Source organism: Coturnix japonica, chromosome 16 (genome assembly GCF_054131305.1).
Source record: "Coturnix japonica strain WE chromosome 16, WE-NBRP24, whole genome shotgun sequence".
Lineage (NCBI taxonomy): Eukaryota > Metazoa > Chordata > Aves > Galliformes > Phasianidae > Coturnix > Coturnix japonica.
The window spans coordinates 7,596,464-7,612,003 of NC_140678.1; positions in this window are offsets into that span (position 1 = coordinate 7,596,464).

A 15,540-nucleotide genomic window follows, 5' to 3' on the forward strand; every position below is an offset into this window, starting at 1 on the left:
CCTTCTACCTGTAGGCCATGGTTGGTTTGACGTGATCCCTAACTCCAGTGTTTGGTTTGCACAGAAACAGCAAGCAAGGGAACAAGTAAAGGAGTCAGTGAGGATTTTAAAACACAATGGGAAGCGATAAGGCACAGTTAATAAGATTCTGGAGTTAGGCTGGAGGTAGGCAGAGGTTGAAAGGTACCGAAAGAAATTCAATCTTACTGTGTTGGACAACAAAATCCACTGTGATATTATTCAAATTTTTAACTAAACCAAGTGATAATTCATATTTACGTTTAGATAAGCTGGTGAAGGTTAATCCTCAATGGAGAATTGAGATGAACAAATAAAAAAATGGTGTTTGACAGTCTATAAGAAACGAACTTATTCTAGGAGAGAATCAGAGTTTTCAACTGTTTTGTTCAATAGCCAAATAATGTATGATATTTTTATAAGCATTGTGTCTGACCTTCTCAGCTGTTAGAATTTCTTTGACAGTAACTTCTCCGGCTGTGATCAGAAAACCTTTTGTTCCGTCTCTGGCACCATTCGAGGCATGATACTCAACTGGGTGATATGGAATTCACACTGTCAACTCCAGTGACAAGAAAAGTGGCATCTAAGAAGCGTGCAAACACAGAGAATGTTGATGCAGAGTCAGTGTTAAGAAATGAGCTGCCCTTTGCATTTCCTGCTCCAAAGGCCTTCTTTTCGAAGAGCCAGACAGAGAAGCAAGTAGAAGGCATATCTTTTTAGGCGCCTACTTCCAAAGGTATGTTGTATCTAACAAATGGAAACCTAGAACATGTGTAGCTTAGGAATTTTTTACTTTTAATATGAATGCAGTACTTGTAGGTCCTAAAATTCTGAAAGGTTTCAGTGTGGGGTTTATTTGGTCACAGCACATACAGCTGCCATCCTGTACATCTGACAGTGCACTGCAAGCGGTTTAACCATATATCAGGGCATGGTACACGTCTGTTAATGATAGAAGTTCTCACAGTTTCACAAGGAGCATGCCTTGAGATGCATTCAGATAATGAGATAAGTGCTGTGTTCCTAAAACTAGCATGTGTCTCCACTCTCCATCGAGATTTAGTAGATAATTTCTTTAACAATTATGATGAGAGTTTTGTTTTGTTTTTATTTTTTTCTGGGCTATTATTTTGAGTGAAAGAAAAGGGTATGCTTTTATTTAAGCGAGCTTTTGATTGCATCATGCTTCTAAATTAAATGTAACCTACTGAATTCCTCATGATAGCATACGAGTACTTGCGTGTATCTGTTCTCCCTAATAGAGGGAGAAGAGACTCAGTGAACCTGGACAGTGTTACCCAGGGTTGTGAGAACAGCTAAATGATTGTTGAGAACTGGTCAACTCGTGAGCCTGAGACCTGGGATCCTCCATCCTAGGGTGGAACTTTACTGGAGCACGTGGGTGCCACAGCAAAAAAAGGACTGTGTACAATAGACTGAGAGTTTGCTGAGTTTCTTGGTTTACAGAAAGCACAAATAACTCAGCAGCAAGTGACGTATTTGGGATAGGAGATGACAGCTGGACTTTGAACCTTAAGGACTGCCAAGAAAGAAGCCATCTGCTCAACCCCTGAGCTGCAAACTGCCAAGGAACTCCATACGTTGCCAGGAATGACAGGAGGGTGCTGACCATGGATACACAGCTACGGACTGATGGTAAACTTGAAACAGCTTGAAGTGAGTAAGGGATATCCAGGGTGCACTGGTGCTCAATATTCAAGAAGCCCATCAATCTACACTGGGCCAAAGGATACCAGTTTTAATATCTCATGCAGTGTTTACTGTATTGGAGGCAAAAGGGGGACATTGGCTTTCACCCCACAGAATCACAGAATCACAGAATTACCCGGGTTGGAAGGGACCTCAAGGATCATGTAGTTCCAACCCCCCTGCCTAGCAGGGCCACCAAACATACGCCTTTACTAGATCAGGTTGCCCAGGACCCCGTCCAACCTGGTCTTGAACACCTCCAAGGACGGGGCATCCACAACCTCACTGGGCAGCCTGTTCCAGGACCTAACCACCCTTCTAGTAAAGAACTTTCCCCTAACATCCAACCTAAATCTTCCCTCCTTCAACTTAAAACCATTTCCCCTAGTCCTTCTATTATCAGCCCTTTCGAAGAGTTTACTCCCCTCCTGGGAGTAAGTTCCCTTCAGGTACTGAAAGGCTGCAATGAGGTCACCCCGCAACCTTCTCTTCTCCAGGCTGAACAAACCCAACTCCCTCAGCCTGTCCTCATAGGGGAGGTGCTCCAGCCCCCTGATCATCTTCCTGTCCCTCCTCTGGACCCTTTCCAAAATCTCCATATCTTTTTTGTACTGAGGGCTCCGCACCTGGACACAGTACTCCAGATGGGGCCTCACAAGAGCAGAGTAGAGAGGGACGATCACCTCCCTATCCCTGCTGACCACCCCTCTCCTGATGGAGCCCAGGATCCCATTTGCTTTCCGGGCTGCCAGAGCGCACTGCTGGCTCATGTTAAGTTTCTCATCTATCAGGACCCCTAGGTCTTTTTCAGCCGAGCTGCTCTCAAGGACAACTCCTCCCAGCCTGTACAGGTGCCTGGGGTTCTTCCGGCCCAAGTGCAAAACCTTGCACTTTGCTGTGTTGAACCTCATTAGGTTCACCCAAGCCCAGCTTTCCAGCCTGTCAAGGTCCCTCTGAATGGCATCTGTTCACCCCAAGGATTCCCGAAATACCAGGCCATCCTGGTAAAGCAGGGTGATATAGAAATAATTGTAACTACTATTGCCAACCCAGTATCTTTCCTTAGCGGAACTCCCCTGGTGGAGAACCAGGATGACATCACTGCTTTGAAACAACTGATGCTGCACATTACATCCAGTCGGTCGGAGCTGAAGGACGAACCCTTAGAAGATGCAGAAGACGCCTGGTTTACCAGCAGCTGCAGTTTTGTGAGACAAGGAGGCTTTAAGGCAGGACATGCAGTAACTGCTACTGAGCAGGGAATGGAAGCACAACCATCAGCCGTGGGGACTACCCCTCAGAAGGCTGAAATAACTGCCTTGACGAGAGCCTTAATGATATGGACAGATGCTAACTATGTGTTTGGGGTGTCACACGCTCATAGTACCATCTGAAAAGAGCAAGGATTGCTCACACACAAGGAAAAGAGCATGATGTAAATGTACCTATGTTGTAGGGCACAGTTCTCTATCCAGGCCCAAGTCTGTGTGGGTGTCTCCTCTATCCACAAAGCTGCTCACACTGCAGGAGGCACAGGCTGAGAGGAGAGGCCAGAGCAGCTCTCCCACTGTGACACGGAGCAGCAGGATACAAGTAAAGGAAGGCCCCGCAGCGGTACTGGGAAGGTTCCACACAGTCATCAATTTTTCATCTGAAAGGTAAAGAGGAATTCCCTTTTCTGCCCCTATCATCATTGGTCGGGTGAGTAGCAATGATGCCCGGTGTGCTTCCATCAATGGAGCAGAATAGGCGGAAGGCTGGGGTGCAGGCTTTCCTCTGCTGAGGTGAGTGGGGGCTCAGGGTGTTGCTCAGTGGTAGATTTGTTCACACTGAGTTCTAACAGGAAACTTGCTCAACATCGAAGGCCTTGCAAAAGTCTGGCTGAGTGATGTCAGTTGCTTTTCCTTTCCCTACTGATGCTGTCACTCCACTGTAGAAGGCCACCAAAGCGACCAGGCTGCATGTCTCCGTTTCCGCTGTTTCTCCATTTCCTTCTTGTTGCTCCCTGTAACCAGCAGGTTCAGCCATGCTGCTTTCCTGCCTCCTCTGCTGTGTTTCGTGTGGTCGGGATGGAGCTCAGAGCTCCAGCTCTGAGAAAGGTTTTCTGAGAAAGTTACCATCTCTTTTCCATTCCTTTACCCCTAAAAACAGTTTTCCAGTGTCTCTCATGCAAGAATTCTTTGAACAGCCTGCAGCTGACTCTCCTGAAGCTCAGGGTCCTGACTTTGCTTTTTGCCAGGCACACATTCCTTGAGATGAGGAACTCTAGGAGGGCATGGTCACTACAGCCCTGACCACCTCCAGTCTTAACCCCTGCTGTTCAGCATGTCCAGTAATGCTTCCCTTCTGCTTGGTGTGCTTAATGCTTGGCCCACAAAGTTATTGTCAGTGCACTCCAGCAGGCTCTCAGACAGTTTGCAGCAACTGGGATTGGTGCTGGGTGGTTGCTGGGAGGTGTCTCAGCAGAAAAGCTGGGCTGGGGTGGGCGTGCTGTGTCAGTCCTCATCGCAGCTGGCAGAGAGAGTTAGAGGAGGGTGATGGGTGCTGCCTGCTCTCAATGCTGCTGCACTGAATTTGGGGCACAGCAGCACACTGGTGAGTGAGCTGGGAGGGAGACGGACTGCTGCTGTGCATGGCTAGGCCAGAGCTGGAGGATTGTCAAACACGTGAGTCATGCTGGTGCAGCCATTGCAGCTGCAGCAGGAGTAGAAGACAAAGAGGTTTTGTAGAGGACAGAGGGTGGTGACTCATGGTTTGATGTCCAGGTGGAGGCCGATAACAAGTGGTGTCATCCAGGAGTCTGTCTTGGGACCAGTGCTTTTTTACATGGTTATCAGAGACACCAATGATGCAATGGAGTGCACCCTCTGCTGTTTGCTGAGTGGTGCGGCTGACGCAGTGGAAGGAAGGGATGCCATTCAGAGGGAGCTCAACCGAGAGGTTGGCCTACGTGAATCTAATGAGGTTGAACACAGCAAAGTGCAAGGTTTTGCACTTGGGCTGGAGGAATCCCAGGCATTTCTACAGACTGGGAGGAGCAGTCCTTAAGAGAAGCCCCGCAGAGAAGGACCTGGGGGTCCTGGTGGATGAAAAACAGAACGTGAGCCATCAGCGTGCTCTTGCAGCTCAGAGAGCAAATGGTCCCCTGGGCTCCATCAGAAGAGGGGATGGCCAGCAGGGACAGGGAGGTGATTGATCTTCATGATCCTTGAGGTCCCTTCCAACCCGGGCCATTCTATGATTCTGTGATTACACTCGCTGTCAGAAATAACGGCAGCTGTACAGATGTTGGATATATTTTGGGACAGTTCTTGTAACCAGCTGATTTTAAGACCTTGCCCGAGTCAAGAGTCTAAATTGAGTGTCAGAAGAAAGCTGGTAAAGTGGCTATTGCTCATTCTTTTTCATTTGCTGATTCTTTCATTCGGGTTCCTTTTCCAAAGGAGATTCTGGTGATGGAAGCAATTGAAGAAAGAACCAAAGCAGCTCTTGCCAAGAGTGCTTGAAGTCCCTGTGGAGAGAAGCAAAGAACTTGGGCTTCCTCTGGGATGCGCCCCACCATGTCTCAGGAAGGAGACAACTGCTGTTCCACTTTCTGCTCTGTGTGTGGAAAGGTACGTCTGGGTTTTCTTCTACTTGTTTTTCTTTCTTTTTCAGGCTTTGAAGGAGAAGGGGTGGAGCAAGGGGAGACCCACTGGTCATTTGTTAACTCAAGAGCAGGATGGATTCTGCATTGACTGTGAAAAACCTGGGCTAGTAGCATGGGCATATTTCAGGCTGGACTCTTCTTTTGCTGCTTGGTTTCCTTTTGGCTACAGGGAGACAGCTGTCTAAAGGTGTGTTTTCAAACCCACTCTCCAAAACCATGTTTCATTGTTGCAGGTGGTTCAGTGTGCTCTTGCAGGGTAGATGTGTTTGCTGTAGAATCTGAATGGTTTCTGTTCCTAGGGGAGGACTGGGAGGAGGTAGTGAGAAGAGAATTCAATGCCTGAGGTGTATCTTAGTGAGAAATGTTGGCATGAGGTGCTGAAAGTCTTGAGTTGTCAAAGGCCAGTGAGGCTCAGACTCCTTAACCTGCTGGAGCAGGGTGGAAGCAAGGAGTGGGCACTGCCGTCACACAAGCTGCACTTGGTTCTGGTCTGCCAGGTCTGTGCTGGCCTGGATTTCTTCTGAGAAGTTTGTTGGAGCTGCTTGGAGTAGTGAAGGGTGGGGAAGAAGTGCTGCTCCAGAGCTATGAGACGTGCAGCTCCTTCTGAAGTGCTCCTGATAAGGACGGAGCGCATTTGCTGCAGCTTTCTCTGCAGATGTGCTCCTCACCTTGAAATCCTCGTGGTTTGTCCTCAGCTCCTGACCACGGCCTGTTCTCTGTTTTGCAGGCTGATAACATGCAGAAGCCGCAGCTGGTGCGTGCTATGTCATCTTTAAACGTACCAGCATTTGCGGCAGCCCATGTTATTAAGAGCCACGTCGCCCAGGGGCCAGATGAGCTCTCTCTGGAGGTAAGCAGTTCCAGGCGTTCCGTGTTGTCGTGCATAAAAGAGGGCAGTCCTTTCTGCTTTGTTTTCCTACCAGATTTGCTGAATCTGGGATTGATGTTTCAATCTCTTTCAGGTCGGAGATCTGGTGAGCATTGTTGATATGAGGACATATCAACAGGCTGAGCCCCTGGTGGAGAGGCAAGCGTGGCTTTGAGGTAGGCACACGTTTTTGACTAGAGAGCACAACTTCAGTAGAGTTGGGAATCTCAGCTTGGAGCTGCTCTGCCTGCACAGGATGGCTGCTGGATGCAAACAGTTGCCCTGTGTCACTGTCAGTGGACCTTCCCTTTGGCTCTGGGCTCGGGCTAATGCTCACCTGTCTTTTTGTTCTAATTACAGGTTGGGCTTTTCCCTGGTGAGTGCATGGAACTCATCAGCGGAAAAGTTCCCGATTCCCTCCTCAATTCATTGCCAAAGCCAGGTGCGTAATTTACATTTGACAATGCGAGTTAGTCAAATAGGGTCAGAACGTTACTTTCAGGGGGTTTGTTTATGCCCAAGTTCAGCAAGCTTAGAAAGAGAACTACAGTAATCTCCTTGGGCACCTCCAGGGATGGGGAAAATCCATTCTTGCGTGTCCTTGTTGGGAATGTTCTTCCCGTTGTTACATGCTCTGTCGAATGCATTGCGCTCAGCTTCGTCCAACCGAGCCAGGCCTGAAAAGAACTGGTTTCTTTGTTTTGTTGCGCAGAGCCAAAGAAATGGGGCAAGCTCATCAACGGCCTTTGTTCCCTGGTGAAGGTCAGCCCTGGGAGAGCAAAGCAGCCTGAGCCTCCGACATTCTCCGGATCCATGTCCTTGCTTGACATCGTTGAGAGGTATTTAGCCTTCAGGACTTGAGGGCTGAGCTGTAGGAATGGAAGCATCCTCTGCTGTTTGAAACAGAGGGCGTTTCTAAGCTGTGTTTCAGCAGAAAGCAGGCAGTGCCCAGAACAGGCAACTTTTGGCCAGGGCTCGGTGCAGCTCTTCCATCACCCTGCACCACGTCTGACATCATGCTCTGTTTTCTCTGCAGAATGAGTTCTCCCAGTAAGAGGGCAGAGTCAGCAGCTGGCAGTTGGTGTTCCTGCTTCTGCCTGGGCAAACCATCCCCTGTGGCCAAACACCAACTGCAGAGCAGTGCCAGGGAGCCCTCTGAAGCAGAAGTCTTGGTCCTGGCAGGTAAGGGTGCAAGTCCAGCTTACAAAACACTGCTTGTCAGCAACACAGGTAGAATTCATGCTTTCAGTGGGCTTGTACCTCCTTCTGGCGTTCAAGCCCGTGCCTGACATCTTCAGTTGATCCCTGTCTTTCCCAAATGAGTCTCTTGTCAACACAAGAGCTGGACCTGCACGTGGATCACTTTCAAGACAGTGACACTGTTGCTAGAAGCCTATTTGCTTCTGCCCACCACCACTACATAGCCAAATGTCAAGAATCTCCATGGTTCATCTTGCGAACGTTCGACACTAACTGCTGTACATCTGCTCCTTCCTAGGTGACCCGAGCCCTTGTATATCCCCAAGACGCAGGGCATGTTACGATGACGCATCTTCCATCAATGAAGAGTTGTTACTAAGCACAGAATGCTGCAGTTCAGATGAAAGCCTTCCGTATAACATCAGCTATCAAGAGAAGAAGGTCATCATCGTTGAAGCCTTCATTCATCCCATCCCTACTGAAGCTGCTGACCTGAGCCCACCAGACACCTCAGGCACCAGCCTGGACTCAATGTCTCTGCAGTGCAGCCCAGCCCAAGCACAGCCTGAGTGCCCCGACAGCAGCACCACCATGCAGGCTCAGGTCAGCATCACCGAGGAGAAGCTGAGCATCTCGCAGGGGGGCACAGAATCAGGACACGAGTCCCAGGCTCCGGGCAACAGCACGGTCTCTGAGCAGCTCTCATGATTACAAGAGAGGATGACTCCCATCTTTCCTCCAGACCTCACACCCCCTCCTTTCTCCTATTGAATAAAGGCACGCTCGTGCTCAATCAATGCCTTGACTGAATTCCGAGTTTTCATTCGCAGAGATTGGGATGAGTGCAAGAAACTGCAAGGCAGCTCAGCTTACAACACTCTGGCTGTGGGGTTTGTGCGGCCGAGCTCTGGGTGTGTTCCCATTTTGCCTGACTTTGGGATGCCTGCAGCGAGAGCTCTGCTGCCGTTGTGTATGGCAGCAAATAGTCTCTAGCATCCTGGATGCTGCTCATGAAAACCCCAAGCTTCCTGGCTGTGGCTGTGATGCTTTTCAGGGCCTTTTGATGCTCTTTGATGCCGTGGCTGCTCCCTAACACCTCTGTCCTCCCGCCGTGTCCATTCCTGGCTCCCACCTGTGAGCTGTCCCTGCAGATCATCTCTAGCCCTGCCATCATCGCGCTGCAGCAGGAGGAGCTCGCCCTGACCAACATCAGGCAGTGCTGCCTGCCTCTCTCACTCTCTAGACCAAGTGTAACTACGCTGTCATGGAGACAAATGCTTTCTGTCACATCCTCCATCCCTGCAGACATTTACCGGTAGGTGGCTCTTGCAGAAGAAGATTCAAGCAGCAGAACCTTTTGCTCAGCTACAGCACACAAATGCTACAAAAGCAGGAATAACCCGCAAGCTCTGGGTCTGTTTGTCTTGCACAGGCATGCACTAACTGCGTTTGATGGTACCCCCCATCCTTGATTTCCTTCCCTGCTTCTTGTCTGATGACGCTGCTGAGCCAGGAACAAGCTGCCCAGTGTGGCAGAGCATGGTGCAGGGCTGTGCTGGGACCTCCTCCCCTTCATCTGCTGCAGATCAGTGCCACACACGTGCCATCGAGATGCTCTGGCACGGGATGTGCCTCCAACCCAAAGCTCCTTCCCACCTCCCAAGGAAAAGCAAAGCAACCCAAGCATCTCCAGCAAAGCTGCCCAGCAGACAGCAGGGAATGCAAACAGCTTCTGGCTGCTCCCCTGCACTCCTGTCCTAAGTAATAGACCCCATGAGGACTGGCTGGGTAATCAGTGCATGACACATGTGAGTGTGCACAGGATTGTGCAAAGCAGTGGGGTTCCATGAGTTTGTGTGTGTGTGTATCTCGGCTGTTATGAAAGCATGGGAAGACTGCCTTACTGAGTCCCAGATAATTACTTATCCTCAAATGATTTTTCCTGGCCAAATTTAAAGCCTCTTACAGGTAATCGAGACCAACAGGCTGTTGTTGCACAATCAACAGGCACAAACTAGATGAATAGCTGAGGAAAATAAAGCATCATGCCAAGGGTACTAGATAAGTGAGCAGCTTGAGATCTGCACATTTATGTGATACTCATGGTCTTAGACAATATTTGCTTAGTGAGGTCACATAGAATGAAAGTAAAATAGAAGAAGTGCAATTGGTCTCAGTTCACACAGCTGGCTGGTTTGTCTCAGGCTAATCCTGAACTGCCTCAAGCGACTGCTTTGGTGCTCTACAGAACAGCAACTTCAGAGATCTCTTTCTATTACTAAGTTTTTGAAAGAGCAATTTGCTCTGTTAATTATCCATCATTTTTGTGCAGTCTGTTTTGTCAGACTTGTCTTTAGCTTCCAAGTTGTATGTGAAGAATTGTTTCCGTTGTAATGCACAATGTACTAAAAATTGAGAGATGAAAATGTGAAGAGTTTTTCCAGCTTTGATTTCATGTCTGGAATTTTGGAACCCACTACATGCAGTTGTTAATCTGTCCAAACTGGTCTGGTTTGGGATGCCCTCATCCTTCTTGAATCGCTGTTAAAGGCGGAGCAATTCCTACAAGTGCCATGGCCCCACTGTTGTTCTAATTCTTGTTTCTTTGTTTTCCACACGCTGCTTTTCAAGCCTCCTTTTTCTTTACAGTCAAAGTGAGAACTGCACTGTGAGGTGTCTGAACCTTGTTGTGCCTCTACATAAAGAGAACAGCAGCAAAGCCAGACAGGTGACTGTGCTGACAGCTCTCGTAGCCAGTAACACGTAACTGTGCTAAATCCCTTGTGACGGCTTTGATTTCATTTTTGCCAGTGAAATCCTTGTAAAAGGAACTGCAGCAGTGTGATGAGCTAAGGTGAAGATGCTGGTTTTAGTAGTGCTCTAAGCTGAGTGAAAGGGCAATTGAATGAGGGTTATATGCTTTCTCTGGGACGATAAGGTTTTTTTTCCTGAGGGAAAGAGCCAGCTTTTCATGGGCTATATGTGGGCTTTGGCAAGGGCAGACAATCCAGTCTGTCAGGAAGCCATTTGAGGTGCTTCAGGTTTGTAAGCTTGTCTTTTTGTTTTTCAGGCGGATATTTGGAGCATGGGTGTAGTGCTGTATGCTCTGCTGTGTGGGTTTTCCCTTTGGATGATGACAATATGATGGCACTCTACAGGAGGATACCAGTGGGTATCAGTGGTGCTAGAATACACTGAGAAGGGAAATAGCTGAGCTTGACAAGAGGCCTTGCTTTTCGGATGGCAGAACATGCTGAGCTGTGAGTAGAAAGGCCTGTCTGCTGAATATTGTCCCTGTTTTTGCTGCTTTGTCTACCAGTATTTAGTGGAATTGGTTCTACGCTTGGTTGGCCTATGTGGCACTGTAGCCTAATTCTGTACCATGATAGCATACAGAATTTAAGGAGAAGTATTTTCTTGCCAATGGTCTGGATTTTTTGTATCTGGTTCTTCAACTGGCTGCTCCCTATACTATCTGTAGTAAAAATACAGACACATCATTTGATTTCCCTGAAATGAATGTTCCTAAATGCCAGCTCTTCTCATGTCTACAAAGATCAAAGTTCTGCATTTGCTATTAGAATTTCCTCTTCCAGAATCAGGAGGTAATGTAGGACCCCACAGATTGCCTTCAGAATCCAGCAGTTAGTTCTGTTTCCTTTCGGAGTGCATAACAACCTGAGCAAATGAATTGAATGACGTGGCTTATTAGTCTGGTACAAACTCTGCTGTACACTGAAACTTGGTCCATTTGTAAGCAGGACTTTTTCCATCTCTGCAGGACAGCAGAAAACCCTTTGTGCTAATCATGATGCCAAGAAGCAGAATGCGGCAAATGGCAGATGATCCAACTGCTTCAGGTGTTCATTTCCTTAAAACTGAGAATAGTTTTGGACTGAGAGTTTGTAAGCAGAACGGAGCTCTTAAAGCTGTCAGAGACTATTTCTGCACTGTTCAATTCTATCTGCACAACATACACAGGATCTCAGAACTGCATTGCTTGAATTGGTGGAACTTGTTGAAGTGAACTGGGATGAGCAAGTTTTAGAACTTAGTCAGAATGCAGTAAAAAATGGATAATCTCATGAGTATTAAGGTACAGGCTTGCTATTTCTGCACTGAATTTGTTTTTATTTTACATGGCTGTGATCTGAAAGTTGCTTGAAATGCAGGCACCTAGGCACTGTTGTGTAACTGAATTTCACACGATAGGTCCTGAAATATCCTGGAATCAAAAACTCTGACTTGTTTTAAGTCTGCTGCTTGAGTCTAATCAGGGTCATAGTGTCTGTGTGCAGTGTTTCTTTCCCTGTAATGCTCCACATCATTTCATTTTGGGAATATTGAAGGAAATGGACTATGTGCCATAACTGTTGTTAGAACAAAGTATGTCTGGTGTGATCTTATGCATAGGTTCTGTAACTGCTCTTCACAGCTCAGGTGTTGGACCTTCCTTTTGGTGAAGTGATGAAATACTGCTGGTTTCTATTTGTGCTTCTAGGCACCTTGAAGCTCTTAGGAATAGAACAATTGTCTCCAGTTCTTTTCAATGATATCAGTAACAGCTCGAGTGTTGCTGCCCACTAGGTAGACCCAAAGAAGCAGATTACAGTGAAACAACACACGAGCTGGACCTGAATGAGGATCACTTTCAAGACAGTGGCTATGCTGCTTCAAGCCTACTTGCTTCTTCCTGCCGCCACTCTATTACCAAGTATCAACAACCTTTCATGATTCAACTTGCAAATGTTTGAAACTAACCCTTGTGTTTCTATGCCTTCCTAGGTGATTCGAGCCCTTGTCAACCCCAAAGATCCAAACCAAGCAGTGTCTTTCCATCAATGGAGAGTTCTTATTAAGCATGAATCGCTGCAATTCGGATGACAGCCTTCCACATGGTAACAGTGATGGACACAAGGGGCTCATCCACGTTCATGCTCTCATATCTCCTGGCTCTGCTGAAGCTCGTGACCTGAGCCTGCCAGACACAGCAGTCACCTGCCTGGATTGTGACCCAGCGCCTTTGCAGTGCTGCCCATCCCAAGCACAGCCCGAGTGTCCCAGCAGCAGCACCACCATGCAGGAGCAGGGCAGCATCAGTGAGGTGAAGCTGAGCATCTTAGATGGGGACTTAGAGTCAGGCTGCCAGTCCCAGGCACCAGGCAGCAGCACCAGCTCTGAGCCACTCTCATCTTGACAAGAGGAGTCCCATCTTCACCCTTGACCTCTCAAGCCCTCCTGTCTTTTATTGAATAAAGTCACTCTCATGCTCAGTCATCGCCTCGACTGCATTCTGAGTCTTCAATCACAGGGATTGGGATGAATGCAACAAACAGCAAGGCAGCTCAGCTTGCAATGCTATGGCTGTGGGGTTCGTGCAGGCAGAGCTCTGGGTTCCCATTTTGCCTGGCTTTGGGATGTCTGCAGCAAGATCTCTACCATTTTGTATGGGAGCAAATAATTTCTAGCATCCAGGTTGCTGCTCATGATATATCCCAGTCTTCCTGGCTGTCACTTTGTGATACTTTTCAAAGCCTTCTGATACTCTTTGATGCCTTGGCTGCTCCCTAACACCTCTGTCCTCCTGCCATGTTGACTCACGTCTCCCACTTTTAAGCTGGCTTTGCAGATCATCTCCAGCCCTGTCATCATCACGCTGCAGCAGGAGGTGCTCACCTGGCCCAATGTCTGGCAGTACTGCTTGTTCTGCAGATGAGCAGCTGCCTCCTCATCTCTTCAGCTACAGTAGTTTTTCTCAGGGCAGTTAGATGCAGTCATGCTCCTCTGGATTTGGTGTGTTAAATCCATGCTGCATGGCAGCAGTCAGTGCAATACAAAGGTGTTCTGTGTGCCATAGCATTTCTCCAGGGGCTGCCAAAGGTAGAAGCACAACACAGCACCATCCTTCTGACAGTAATGTCTGTGAGTGTTAGACATGTGAGCACTGCATCATCCCCAGCGTGTCAGTGCTTTTCCACACCAACCTGACTCTCACACTCTGCACTGAATGTAACTCTGCTCTTGTGGAGACAAATGCTTTCTGTCACATCCTCCATCCCTGCAACCATTTGCCGGTAGGCAGCTCTTGCAGAAGAATCAAGCAGCAGAACCTTGTGCTCACCCTACAGCATGCAAATGCTATGAAAGCAGAAATAACCTGGCATGCTCTGGGTCTGCAAGGCTGCACAGATGGGAGAGGTAGATTGTGTTTTTGCAGTGGAAGTTTCCAGTATTTTCAGTACATAGTGTAGGCCCTAACTGAATGTATAACCCTCTTGTAAAACAGCTGTATAAGTAGTTTTTCCACCAAGAAAGTTGCTGAACAGAATTAAGTTCAGACTGGGGGCATTCTGACATGGGGAGAATTGAGACAAGCACAAGATAAATACAGGGTGGGTAGAGCCCAGCACAGGACAGAATGAATGTACTGACTTTTGGAAACATTGCCCTTCTCTGTCCGCAGAAAAGTACAAGGCAGACCTAAAAACAAGAGGTTGGTAATTGACCTTCTATGGAAATGAATCCTAGCCACAGTCTCGAGGAGTCTGTGAGCCTGAGATGCTCAACCAATGAGAGCCATGAGAGCATCACCTGCAGTGGGTTTAGGGCACAGAACAGAATTGATTTCACTGACTGGTGTGCAGTTTCTCCCTTGCCAATAGGGGATGTGCGCGCAGTATTGCAATAATGAATAAGCACTGCTGCTATCGCTGCCATCTTTGCCTAACTAGAAATCTTTGACTTTGAGAGTTTCTCACACAAGGGGAGAGGGTAAGAAAGTAAAGAGGCACAGAAAACTAAGGGAAACTGCTCTTCTTTATCTTATCTATAAAAATTGATACGATGCTGTTGTGCATTTTTTTTTAATTTTATTTTTAATTTTTTGCTAATGTCAGTTAGATTGTTTTAAAATATCCACACACCAAAATCTGACTACCAAGCAAATGTAATGAAAATGAAATGAAGGTGAGTTAGTGGAAAGCACAAGGCCATATTATATTAGGCTCCAGCAAATTTACAGGCAGTCACTGCACGAAGAGGTAGATCTGAGTTGCACATTATATGATTCCCACAAAGATTAAGGAAATCTGAAGCTTTCAATATATTTTTTTAATTCTTTTTTCATTTCATTTTTAAACACCTGACCCAGACCCCAACCCTCACAGGAGCTGTAAAGATAACAGCATTAACCAGCAATGTAACTCTAATCCTAAACCTTACCCTGATTCTAAAATCGTCCCTAACTCCAAATGCAACAACAAAAATGATGCTAGAAGTTTGTAGCAAAAGGAACCTTAACCCTGATCATAATCCAAAAAAAAAAATCATTATGGTAACAATAATCTTTACCTTAAGAGTAATATTAATCAGAGCCCAGATGATGCCTGCATCCAATCAGAAGCATGCTTTGCATTATTTAAGAGTTGTATTTTTTCCAATGAACTCTCTCTATTATCACGTTTATAAAGTAACAGAGTCTGTTCTTTTTCTCCTGACACTGTGCCTTACTCCTGACATCCCCTGGAAATGACCCAGATAGGGCACCATCAAAGTAATGCTAATAGTAATGTCAATCCTAAGGGTATCTCTAGCCTCAGTGTTAATGGGACGCTAACAACAATCCCAACAGCCTTAAACATTCTGGTGGTGTGAAAGAGGTGCTGCCTTGCACATGCTGGGCAGTCCCATTGCCTGTTAAATGCAGGCGGCAGCGTAGAAACATGATGCCCGTGGTCAGAATGCCCTGTGGCAGATCCTGGCACCGGAGAACTGACCGGAGAACCATGAGAGAACTGACAACAAATCACGCGACATCAGAACCGACCCAGTGGTTATTTACAAGCCTTGGGAGACCCAGACAGGATCTCAGAGTGGTGAATGTAGGTACGGAAGTTGTTACTACTCTGTTTTCTTCTAAAAGAAGTGTTTTTTTTTCATCTCAGAAGTTGGGGGGGGGGGGGGGGGGCGGGAAAGGGATATCAATTTAATTACTAATTAATTTATTGACAGACATTCACGTTTGCTACGTTTGGAGAAGTTTTTATTTGTTTGCTGTGGTTTGATTTTTTTTTTTCTTTTTTTTTTCCCCCTT